Raw genomic sequence first — 11,162 nt, 5'->3', positions numbered from 1 at the left:
GTGGTCACTCAGTTGTGCACCAAGCATGACCATCCCGTGTGATGTCTCGTTTCTAGGATGTTTTAAAATCTCTAACCTCAGAAATAGTTGTTGGTCATCTCTGTGCATCGTGCACGTCCCTCCGGTGCACGTGTGTCCTCCTGCTGCACGTGTAGTGGTTGTAATTCCTCATCAGAGTCTGGCTCTATGGGGATGCCGTGCAGACCGTTCCTCGTTGGGATATCGCGCAGTATGGCACAAGTGGCGACGATCTTACAGCATGTCTGCGGTCTGTACATTAGTGCCTTGCCGGTCTCGTGGCGGCAGTGGAAGCAGGACGTAAGGAGCCAGTGGTCCTCGCTACAAAGGAGCGCGTTGTCCTGTGTGCCCTGTTGTACTGCCTTTCACGTCTTGTTCATGGAGTCCGGCACGGTGTGAGGATCAAGGGAAGCAGGCCTATGCAGGGTCACCTTAACTCCTTCGATGCTGATGACGGAACCGCTCCGTCATCAGGCGCGGTAGCGCTGTGCTGATGACGGAGCAGTTCAGTCATGGCCTGCTCGCCGCGCCTGCGCTGGGCGTTCCATTGAGCGGGCGGGGTCATGACGGAACCGCTCCGTCATGAGCACAGCTCAACTGAGGCTGGTGACGGAGGGGTCCCGTCACCAGCATGGGCGCGCCGCGCGGCCGCCCCGCCCCCTTAGCGCTGCGGCAGAATAGCCGCTGCAGCAAAGGTGTTAAGAGCATGAGAAGGTACACTATTAGGTCACATTACATACGCCGTGTGGGCCACTGTATGCATTGAGTCTGTGATTCTCTTACCTAGGAGAAAACCTAGGTCTGTGATGGAGGCGTCACACTGCCTGCACATTGAGCGAGTGTGAGCTTTTACAGTATATGTATTCAGTGGCTGAATGGGGGGGGGGGGGGGGGGGAGACATATGGCAATATCTGAGCCATCAACACAGCCAATGGCATTGGGGGACTATGCTACCCGGTAGAACATAGGTTTGCTTTGTTGCAATGATTGAGGGATATTGGGGAATTATATAAATAGTTTTTATGGCCAATGGGGGTGCGCAGCTCACGAAGTCCAGTAGTCAAATGTTGATGAAAAAACAGTTTATTTTAAATTGTGTAAAAAAATCATCAAACAGACACTCCAGCCAACGCGTTTCATTCCCATACTGGGAACTTCATCAGGGCACATGAAAAAAGCGAAAACGGCTTGTATCTGCCGCCTCACACTGGCAAGTTTTCGCGTTCCGTAATCTTAAGTGAGGTAGACTCTCCCAAGGTAAATGTGCGTCTTTAAATGTGCCTAATTGGCCAATGATTGATAGTGATACGTCTTAGTAGACATAGTGCGTTGTAAGTTGGAACCCAACCGACAAATCAAAGAGCAAATAAGTAGACAGAATCTCATAACGCATTGATTTCCTTGGGTAGTAATCTTATTTTTCTATTTTACTTAGTCACGTGCATTGCACTGGAGCAGAGCACAGCGATCACAGGTATGATAACACCTGGAGTTATCAAACCTGCGATCACAGGGGCCCAGGGGTGCAGCCTGAGGCCCTCTCAGACCCCAGGGGTGCAGCCCGAGGCCCTCTCAGACCCCAGGGGTGCAGCCTGAGGCCCTCTCAGGCCCCCAGGGGTGCAGCCTGAGGCCCTCTCAGGCCCCCAGGGGTGCAGCCTGAGGCCCCCTCAGGCCCCCAGGGGAGCAGCCTGAGGCCTCCTCAGGCCCAGGGGCGCAGCCTGAGGCCCTCTCAGACCCCAGGGGTGCAGCCCGAGGCCCTCTCAGACCCCAGGGGTGCAGCCCGAGGCCCTCTCAGACCCCCGGGGTGCAGCCTGAGGCCCTCTCAGACCCCAGGGGTGCAGCCTGAGGCCCTCCCAGGCCCCCAGGGGTGCAGCCTGAGGCCCTCTCAGGCCCCCAGGGGTGCAGCCTGAGGCCCTCTCAGGCCCCCAGGGGTGCAGCCTGAGGCCCCCTCAGGCCCCCAGGGGTGCAGCCTGAGGCCCTCTCAGGCCCCCAGGGGTGCAGCCTGAGGCCCTCTCAGGCCCCCAGGGGTGCAGCATGGGGCCCTCTCAGGCCCCCAGGGGTGCAGCCTGAGGCCCCCTCAGACCCAGGGGTGCAGCCTGAGGCCCTCTCAGGCCCCCAGGGGTGCAGCCTGAGGCCCTCTCAGGCCCCCAGGGGTGCAGCCTGAGGCCCTCTCAGGCCCCCAGGGGTGCAGCCTGAGGCCCCCTCAGGCCCCCAGGGGTGCAGCCTGAGGCCCTCTCAGGCCCCCAGGGGTGCAGCCTGAGGCCCTCTCAGGCCCCCAGGGGTGCAGCCTGAGGCCCCCTCAGGCCCCCAGGGGTGCAGCCTGAGGCCCCCTCAGGCCCAGGGGTGCAGCCTGAGGCCCTCTCAGGCCCAGGGGTGCAGCCTGAGGCCCTCTCAGGCCCAGGGGTGCAGCCTGAGGCCCTCTCAGGCCCCCAGGGGTGCAGTCTGAGGCCCCCTCAGGCCCAGGGGTGCAGCCTGAGGCCCTCTCAGGCCCCCAGGGGTGCAGCATGGGGCCCTCTCAGGCCCCCAGGGGTGCAGCCTGAGGCCCTCTCAGGCCCCCAGGGGTGCAGCATGAGGCCCTCTCAGGCCCCCAGGGGTGCAGCCTGAGGCCCTCTCAGGCCCCCAGGGGTGCAGCCTGAGGCCCCCTCAGGCCCCCAGGGGTGCAGCCTGAGGCCCCCTCAGGCCCAGGGGTGCAGCCTGAGGCCCTCTCAGACCCAGGGGTGCCGCATGGGGCCCTCTCAGGCCCCCAGGGGTGCAGCCTGAGGCCCCCTCAGGCCCCCAGGGGTGCAGCCTGGGGCCCCCTCAGGCCCCCAGGGGTGCAGCCTGGGGCCCTCTCAGGCCCCCAGGGGTGCAGCCTGAGGCCCTCTCAGGCCCCCAGGGGTGCAGCCTGAGGCCCTCTCAGGCCCCCAGGGGTGCAGCCCGAGGCCCTCTCAGGCCCCCAGGGGTGCAGCCTGAGGCCCTCTCAGGCCCCCAGGGGTGCAGCCTGAGGCCCTCTCAGACCCCAGGGGTGCAGCCTGAGGCCCCCTCAGGCCCCCAGGGGTGCAGCCTGAGGCCTCCTCAGGCCCCCAGGGGTGCAGCCTGAGGTCCTCTCAGGCCCAGGGGTGCAGCCCGAGGCCCCCTCAGACCCAGGGGTGCAGCCTGAGGCCCTCTCAGGCCCAGGGGTGCAGCATGGGGCCCTCTCAGGCCCCCAGGGGTGCAGCCTGAGCCCCCCCATGCCCAGGGGTGCAGCCTGTGGCCCTCTCAGGCCCCCAGGGGTGCAGCCTGAGGCCCCCTCAGACCCAGGGGTGCAGCCTGAGGCCCTCCCAGGCCCCCAGGGGTGCAGCCTGAGGCCCTCTCAGGCCCCCAGGGGTGCAGCCTGAGGCCCTCTCAGGCCCAGGGGTGCAGCCTGTGGCCCTCTCAGGCCCAGGGGTGCAGCCTGAGGCCCCCTCAGACCCAGGGGTGCAGCCTGAGGCCCTCTCAGGCCCAGGGGTGCAGCCTGAGGCCCTCTCAGGCCCCCAGGGGTGCAGCCTGAGGCCCTCTCAGGCCCAGGGGTGCAGCCTGAGGCCCTCTCAGGCCCCCAGGGGTGCAGCCTGAGGCCCTCTCAGGCCCAGGGGTGCAGCCTGTGGCCCTCTCAGGCCCAGGGGTGCAGCCTGAGGCCCCCTCAGACCCAGGGGTGCAGCCTGAGGCCCTCTCAGGCCCCCAGGGGTGCAGCCTGAGGCCCTCTCAGGCCCCCAGGGGCGCAGCCTGAGGCCCTCTCAGGCCCCCAGGGGTGCAGCCTGAGGCCCTCTCAGGCCCAGGGGTGCAGCCTGAGGCCCTCTCAGGCCCAGGGGTGCAGCCTGAGGCCCTCTCAGGCCCCCAGGGGTGCAGCCTGAGGCCCTCTCAGGCCCAGGGGTGCAGCCTGAGGCCCTCTCAGGCCCAGGGGTGCAGCCTGGGGCCCCCTCAGGCCCCCAGGGGTGCAGCCTGGGGCCCTCCCAGGCCCAGGGGTGCAGCCTGGGGCCCCCTCAGGCCCCCAGGGTCGCAGCCTGAGGCCCTCCCAGGCCCCCAGGGGTGCAGCCTGAGGCCCTCTCAGGCCCAGGGGTGCAGCATGAGGCCCTCTCAGGCCCAGGGGTGCAGCCTGGGGCCCCCTCAGGCCCCCAGGGGTGCAGCCTGGGGCCCTCCCAGGCCCAGGGGTGCAGCCTGGGGCCCCCTCAGGCCCCCAGGGTCGCAGCCTGAGGCCCTCCCAGGCCCCCAGGGGTGCAGCCTGAGGCCCTCTCAGGCCCCCAGGGGTGCAGCCTGAGGCCCTCTCAGGCCCCCAGGGGTGCAGCCTGTGGCCCTCTCAGGCCCCCAGGGGTGCAGCCTGAGGCCCTCTCAGGCCCCCAGGGGTGCAGCCTGAGGCCCTCTCAGGCCCCCAGGGGTGCAGCCTGAGGCCCTCTCAGGCCCCCAGGGGTGCAGCCTGAGGCCCTCTCAGACCCAGGGGTGCAGCCCGAGGCCCTCTCAGGCCCCCAGGGGTGCAGCCTGAGGCCCTCTCAGGCCCCCAGGGGTGCAGCCCGAGGCCCCCTCAGGCCCCCAGGGGTGCAGCCTGAGGCCCTCTCAGGCCCCCAGGGGTGCAGCCTGAGGCCCTCTCAGGCCCCCAGGGGTGCAGCCTGTGGCCCTCTCAGACCCAGGGGTGCAGCCCGAGGCCCTCTCAGGCCCCCAGGGGTGCAGCCTGAGGCCCTCTCAGGCCCCCAGGGGTGCAGCCCGAGGCCCTCTCAGGCCCCCAGGGGTGCAGCCCGAGGCCCTCTCAGGCCCCCAGGGGTGCAGCCTGAGGACCTCTCAGGCCCAGGGGTGCAGCATGGGGCCCTCCCAGGCCCAGGGGTGCAGCATGGGGCCCTCTCAGGCCCCCAGGGGTGCAGCCTGAGGCCCCCTCAGACCCAGGGGTGCAGCCTGAGGCCCCCTCAGACCCAGGGGTGCAGCCCGAGGCCCTCTCAGGCCCCCAGGGATGCAGCCCGAGCCCCTCTCAGGCCCAGGGGGTGCAGCCTGAGGCCTCCTCAGGCCCCCAGGGGTGCAGCCTGGGGCCCTCTCAGGCCCCCAGGGGTGCAGCCTGAGGCCCTCTCAGGCCCCCAGGGATGCAGCCCGAGCCCCTCTCAGGCCCAGGGGGTGCAGCCTGAGGCCCCCTCAGGCCCCCAGGGGTGCAGCCTGAGGCCCCCTCAGGCCCCCAGGGGTGCAGCCTGAGGCCCTCTCAGGCCCCCAGGGGTGCAGCCTGAGGCCCCCTCAGGCCCCCAGGGGTGCAGCCTGGGCCCCCTCTCAGGCCCCCAGGGGTGCAGCCTGAGGCCCTCTCAGGCCCTCAGGGGTGCAGCCTGAGGCCCTCTCAGGCCCCCAGGGGTGCAGCCTGAGGCCCTCTCAGGCCCCCAGGGGTGCAGCCTGAGGCCTCCTCAGGCCCAAGGGCGCAGCCTGAGGCCCTCTCAGGCCCAGGGGTGCAGCCTGAGGCCCTCTCAGACCCCAGGGGTGCAGCCCGAGGCCCTCTCAGGCCCCCAGGGATGCAGCCTGAGGCCCCCTCAGGCCCAGGGGTGCAGCCTGAGGCCCTCTCAGGCCCCCAGGGGTGCAGCCTGAGGCCCTCTCAGGCCCAGGGGTGCAGCCTGAGGCCCTCTCAGGCCCCCAGGGGTGCAGCCTGAGGCCCTCTCAGGCCCCCAGGGGTGCAGCCTGAGGCCCCCTCAGGCCCCCAGGGGTGCAGCCTGGGGCCTTCTCAGGCCCCCAGGGGTGCAGCCTGAGGCCCCCTCAGGCCCCCAGGGGTGCAGCCTGGGGCCCTCTCAGGCCCCCAGGGGTGCAGCCTGAGGCCCCCTCAGGCCCCCAGGGGTGCAGCCTGAGGCCCCCTCAGGCCCCCAGGGGTGCAGCCTGAGGCCCTCTCAGGCCCCCAGGGGTGCAGCCTGAGGCCCTCTCAGGCCCCCAGGGGTGCAGCATGAGGCCCTCTCAGGCCCCCAGGGGTGCAGCCTGAGGCCCTCTCAGGCCCCCAGGGGTGCAGCCTGTGGCCCTCTCAGGCCCAGGGGTGCAGCCTGTGGCCCCCTCAGACCCAGGGGTGCAGCCTGAGGCCCTCTCAGGCCCCCAGGGGTGCAGCCTGAGGCCCCCTCAGACCCAGGGGTGCAGCCCGAGGCCCTCTCAGGCCCCCAGGGGTGCAGCCTGAGGCCCTCTCAGGCCCCCAGGGGTGCAGCCTGAGGCCCTCTCAGGCCCTCAGGGGTGCAGCCTGAGGCCCTCACAGGCCCCCAGGGGTGCAGCCTGAGGCCCCCTCAGGCCCCCAGGGGTGCAGCCTGGGGTCCTCTCAGGCCCCCTCAGGCCCCCAGGGGTGCAGCCTGAGGCCCCCTCAGGCCCCCAGGGGTGCAGCCTGAGGCCCTCTCAGGCCCCCAGGGGTGCAGCCTGAGGCCCCCTCAGGCCCCCAGGGGTGCAGCCTGGGCCCCCTCTCAGGCCCCCAGGGGTGCAGCCTGAGGCCCTCTCAGGCCCCCAGGGGTGCAGCCTGAGGCCCTCTCAGGCCCCCAGGGGTGCAGCCTGAGGCCCTCTCAGGCCCCCAGGGGTGCAGCCTGAGGCCTCCTCAGGCCCAGGGGCGCAGCCTGAGGCCCTCTCAGGCCCAGGGGTGCAGCCCGAGGCCCTCTCAGGCCCCCAGGGATGCAGCCTGAGGCCCTCTCAGGCCCAGGGGTGCAGCCTGAGGCCCTCTCAGGCCCCCAGGGGTGCAGCCTAGGGCCCTCTCAGGCCCCCAGGGGTGCAGCCTGAGGCCCCCTCAGGCCCCCAGGGGTGCAGCCTGGGGCCCTCTCAGGCCCCCAGGGGTGCAGCCTGAGGCCCCCTCAGGCCCCCAGGGGTGCAGCCTGAGGCCCCCTCAGGCCCCCAGGGGTGCAGCCTGAGGCCCTCTCAGGCCCCCAGGGGTGCAGCATGAGGCCCTCTCAGGCCCCCAGGGGCGCAGCCTGAGGCCCTCTCAGGCCCAGGGGTGCAGCCTGAGGCCCTCTCAGGCCCCCAGGGGTGCAGCCTGAGGCCCTCTCAGGCCCCCAGGGGTGCAGCCTGTGGCCCTCTCAGGCCCAGGGGTGCAGCCTGAGGCCCCCTCAGACCCAGGGGTGCAGCCTGAGGCCCTCTCAGGCCCCCAGGGGTGCAGCCTGAGGCCCCCTCAGACCCAGGGGTGCAGCCCGAGGCCCCCTCAGGCCCCCAGGGGTGCAGCCTGAGGCCCTCTCAGGCCCCCAGGGGTGCAGCCTGAGGCCCTCTCAGGCCCCCAGGGGTGCAGCCTGAGGCCCTCTCAGGCCCCCAGGGGTGCAGCCTGAGGCCCTCTCAGGCCCCCAGGAGTGCAGCCTGAGGCCCTCTCAGGCCCCCAGGGGTGCAGCCTGAGGCCCCCTCAGGCCCCCAGGGGTGCAGCCTGGGCCCTCTCAGGCCCCCAGGGGTGCAGCCTGAGGCCCTCTCAGGCCCTCAGGGGTGCAGCATGGGGCCCTCTCAGGCCCCCAGGGGTGTAGCCTGAGGCCCCTCTCAGGCCCAGGGGTGCAGCCCGAGGCCCTATCAGGCCCCCAGGGGGGCAGCCTGGGGCCCTCTCAGGCCCCCAGGGGTGCAGCCTGAGGCCCTCTCAGGCCCCCAGGGGTGCAGTCTGAGGCCCTCTCAGGCCCCCAGGGGCGCAGCCTGAGGCCCTCTCAGGCCCCCAGGGTCGCAGCCTGAGGCCCTCTCAGGCCCAGGGGTGCAGCCTGAGGCCCTCTCAGGCCCCCAGGGGTGCAGCCTGAGGCCCTCTCAGGCCCCCAGGGGTGCAGCCTGAGGCCCTCTCAGGCCCAGGGGTGCAGCATGGGGCCCTCCCAGGCCCAGGGGTGCAGCCTGAGGCCCTCTCAGGCCCCCAGGGGTGCAGCCTGAGGCCCTCTCAGGCCCCCAGGGGTGCAGCCTGTGGCCCTCTCAGGCCCAGGGGTGCAGCCTGAGGCCCTCTCAGGCCCCCAGGGGTGCAGCCTGAGGCCCCCTCAGACCCAGGGGTGCAGCCCGAGGCCCTCTCAGGCCCCCAGGGGTGCAGCCTGAGGCCCTCTCAGGCCCCCCAGGGGTGCAGCCTGAGGCCCTCTCAGGCCCCCAGGGGTGCCGCATGGGGCCCTCTCAGGCCCCCAGGGGTGCCGCCTGAGGCCCTCTCAGGCCCCCAGGGGTGCAGCCTGAGGCCCTCTCAGGCCCCCAGGGGTGCAGCCTGAGGCCCTCTCAGGCCCCCAGGGGTGCAGCCAGAGGCCCCCTCAGGCCCCCAGGGGTGCAGCCTGAGGCCCCCTCAGGCCCCCAGGGGTGCCGCATGGGGCCCTCTCAGGCCCCCAGGGGTGCAGCCTAGGGCCCTCTCAGGCCCCCAGGGGTGCGACCTGAGGCCCTCTCAGGCCCCCAGGGGTGCAGCCTGAGGCCCTCTCAGGCCCAGGGGTGCAGCCTGTGGCCCTCTCAGGCCCAGGGGTGCAGCCTGAGGCCCCCTCAGACCCAGGGGTGCAGCCTGAGGCCCTCTCAGGCCCCCAGGGGTGCAGCCTGAGGCCCCCTCAGACCCAGGGGTGCAGCCCGAGGCCCTCTCAGGCCCCCAGGGGTGCAGCCTGAGGCCCTCTCAGGCCCCCAGGGGTGCAGCCTGAGGCCCTCTCAGGCCCCCAGGGGTGCAGCCTGAGGCCCCCTCAGGCCCCCTCAGGCCCCCAGGGGTGCAGCCCGGGCCCTCTCAGGCCCCCAGGGGAGCAGCCTGAGGCCCTCTCAGGCCCTCAGGGGTGCAGCCTGAGGCCCCCTCAGACCCAGGGGTGCAGCCCGAGGCCCCCTCAGGCCCCCAGGGGTGCAGCCTGAGGCCCTCTCAGGCCCCCAGGGGTGCAGCCTGAGGCCCTCTCAGGCCCTCAGGGGTGCAGCCTGAGGCCCCCTCAGACCCAGGGGTGCAGCCTGAGGCCCTCTCAGGCCCCCAGGGGTGCAGCCTGAGGCCCTCTCAGGCCCCCAGGGGTGCAGCCTGAGGCCCCCTCAGGCCCCCAGGGGTGCAGCCTGGGCCCTCTCAGGCCCCCAGGGGTGCAGCCTGAGGCCCCCTCAGGCCCCCAGGGGTGCAGCCTGAGGCCCTCTCAGGCCCCCAGGGGTGCAGCATGAGGCCCTCTCAGGCCCTCAGGGGTGCAGCCTGAGGCCCCCTCAGACCCAGGGGAGCAGCCTGAGGCCCTCTCAGGCCCTCAGGGGTGCAGCCTGAGGCCCCCTCAGACCCAGGGGTGCAGCCTGAGGCCCTCTCAGGCCCCCAGGGGTGCAGCCTGAGGCCCTCTCAGGCCCCCAGGGGTGCAGCCTGAGGCCCCCTCAGGCCCCCAGGGGTGCAGCCTGGGCCCTCTCAGGCCCCCAGGGGTGCAGCCTGAGGCCCCCTCAGGCCCCCAGGGGCGCAGCCTGAGGCCCCCTCAGGCCCCCAGGGGTGCAGCCTGAGGCCCTCTCAGGCCCCCAGGGGTGCAGCCTGAGGCCCTCTCAGGCCCCCAGGGGCGCAGCCTGAGGCCCTCTCAGGCCCCCAGGGGTGCAGCCTGAGGCCCTCTCAGACCCCCAGGGGTGCAGCCTGTGGCCCTCTCAGGCCCAGGGGTGCAGCCTGAGGCCCCCTCAGACCCAGGGGTGCAGCCTGAGGCCCTCTCAGGCCCCCAGGGGTGCAGCCTGAGGCCCCCTCAGAGCCAGGGGTGCAGTCTGAGGCCCTCTCAGGCCTCCAGGGGTGCAGCCTGAGGCCCTCTCAGGCCCCCAGGGGTGCAGCCTGAGCCCTCTCAGGCCCCCAGGGGTGCAGCCTGAGGCCCTCTCAGGCCCCCAGGGGTGCAGCCTGAGGCCCCCTCAGGCCCCCAGGGGTGCAGCCTGGGCCCTCTCAGGCCCCCAGGGGTGCAGCCTGAGGCCCTCTCAGGCCCTCAGGGGTGCAGCATGGGGCCCTCTCAGGCCCCCAGGGGCGCAGCCTGAGGCCCCTCTCAGGCCCCCAGGGGTGCAGCATGGGGCCCTCTCAGGCCCCCAGGGGTGTAGCCTGAGGCCCTCTCAGGCCCTCAGGGGTGCAGCCTGAGGCCCTCACAGGCCCCCAGGGGTGCAGCCTGAGGCCCTCTCAGGCCCCCAGGGGTGCAGTCTGAGGCCCTCTCAGGCCCCCAGGGGCGCAGCCTGAGGCCCTCTCAGGCCCAGGGGTGCAGCCTGAGGCCCTCTCAGGCCCCCAGGGATGCAGCCTGAGGCCCTCTCAGGCCCCCAGGGGTGCAGCCTGTGGCCCTCTCAGGCCCCCAGGGGTGCAGCCTGAGGCCCTCTCAGGCCCCCAGGGGTGCAGCCTGAGGCCCTCTCAGGCCCCCAGGGATGCAGCCTGAGGCCCTCTCAGGCCCCCAGGGGTGCAGCCTGAGGCCCTCTCAGGCCCCCAGGGGTGCAGCCTGAGGCCCTCCCAGGCCCCCAGGGGTGCAGCCTGAGGCCCTCTCAGGCCCAGGGGTGCAGCCTGAGGCCCCCTCAGGCCCCCAGGGGTGCAGCCTGAGGCCCTCTCAGGCCCCCAGGGGTGCAGCCTGAGGCCTCCTCAGGCCCCCAGGGGTGCAGCCTGAGGCCTCCTCAGGCCCCCAGGGGTGCAGCCTGAGGCCTCCTCAGGCCCCCAGGGGTGCAGCCTGAGGCCCCCTCAGGCCCCCAGGGGTGCAGCCTGAGGCCTCCTCAGGCCCCCAGGGGTGCAGCCTGAGGCCTCCTCAGGCCCCCAGGGGTGCAGCCTGAGGCCTCCTCAGGCCCCCGGGGGTGCAGCCTGAGGCCCCCTCAGGCCCCCAGGGGTGCAGCATGGGGCCCTCCCAGGCCCAGGGGTGCAGCCTGAGGCCCTCTCAGGCCCCCAGGGGTGCAGCCTGAGGCCCCCTCAGGCCCCCAGGGGTGCAGCCTGAGGCCTCCTCAGGCCCCCAGGGGTGCAGCCTGAGGCCTCCTCAGGCCCCCAGGGGTGCAGCCTGAGGCCTCCTCAGGCCCCCGGGGGTGCAGCCTGAGGCCCCCTCAGGCCCAGGGGTGCAGCCCGAGGCCCTCTCAGGCCCCCAGGGGTGCAGCCTGTGGCCCTCTCAGGCCCCCAGGGGTGCAGCCCGAGGCCCTCTCAGGCCCCCAGGGGTGCAGCATGGGGCCCTCCCAGGCCCCCAGGGGTGCAGCCTGAGGCCCCCTCAGACCCAGGGGTGCAGCCTGAGGCCCTCTCAGGCCCCCAGGGGTGCAGCCCGAGGCCCTCTCAGGCCCAGGGGTGCAGCCTGAGGCCTCCTCAGGCCCCCAGGGGTGCAGCCTGAGGCCTCCTCAGGCCCCC

Source organism: Lissotriton helveticus, chromosome 10, assembly GCF_964261635.1.
Source record: "Lissotriton helveticus chromosome 10, aLisHel1.1, whole genome shotgun sequence".
NCBI lineage: Eukaryota > Metazoa > Chordata > Amphibia > Caudata > Salamandridae > Lissotriton > Lissotriton helveticus.
The sequence above is the reverse complement of the archived record's forward strand: the minus strand, read 5'-3'. Positions refer to the sequence as shown.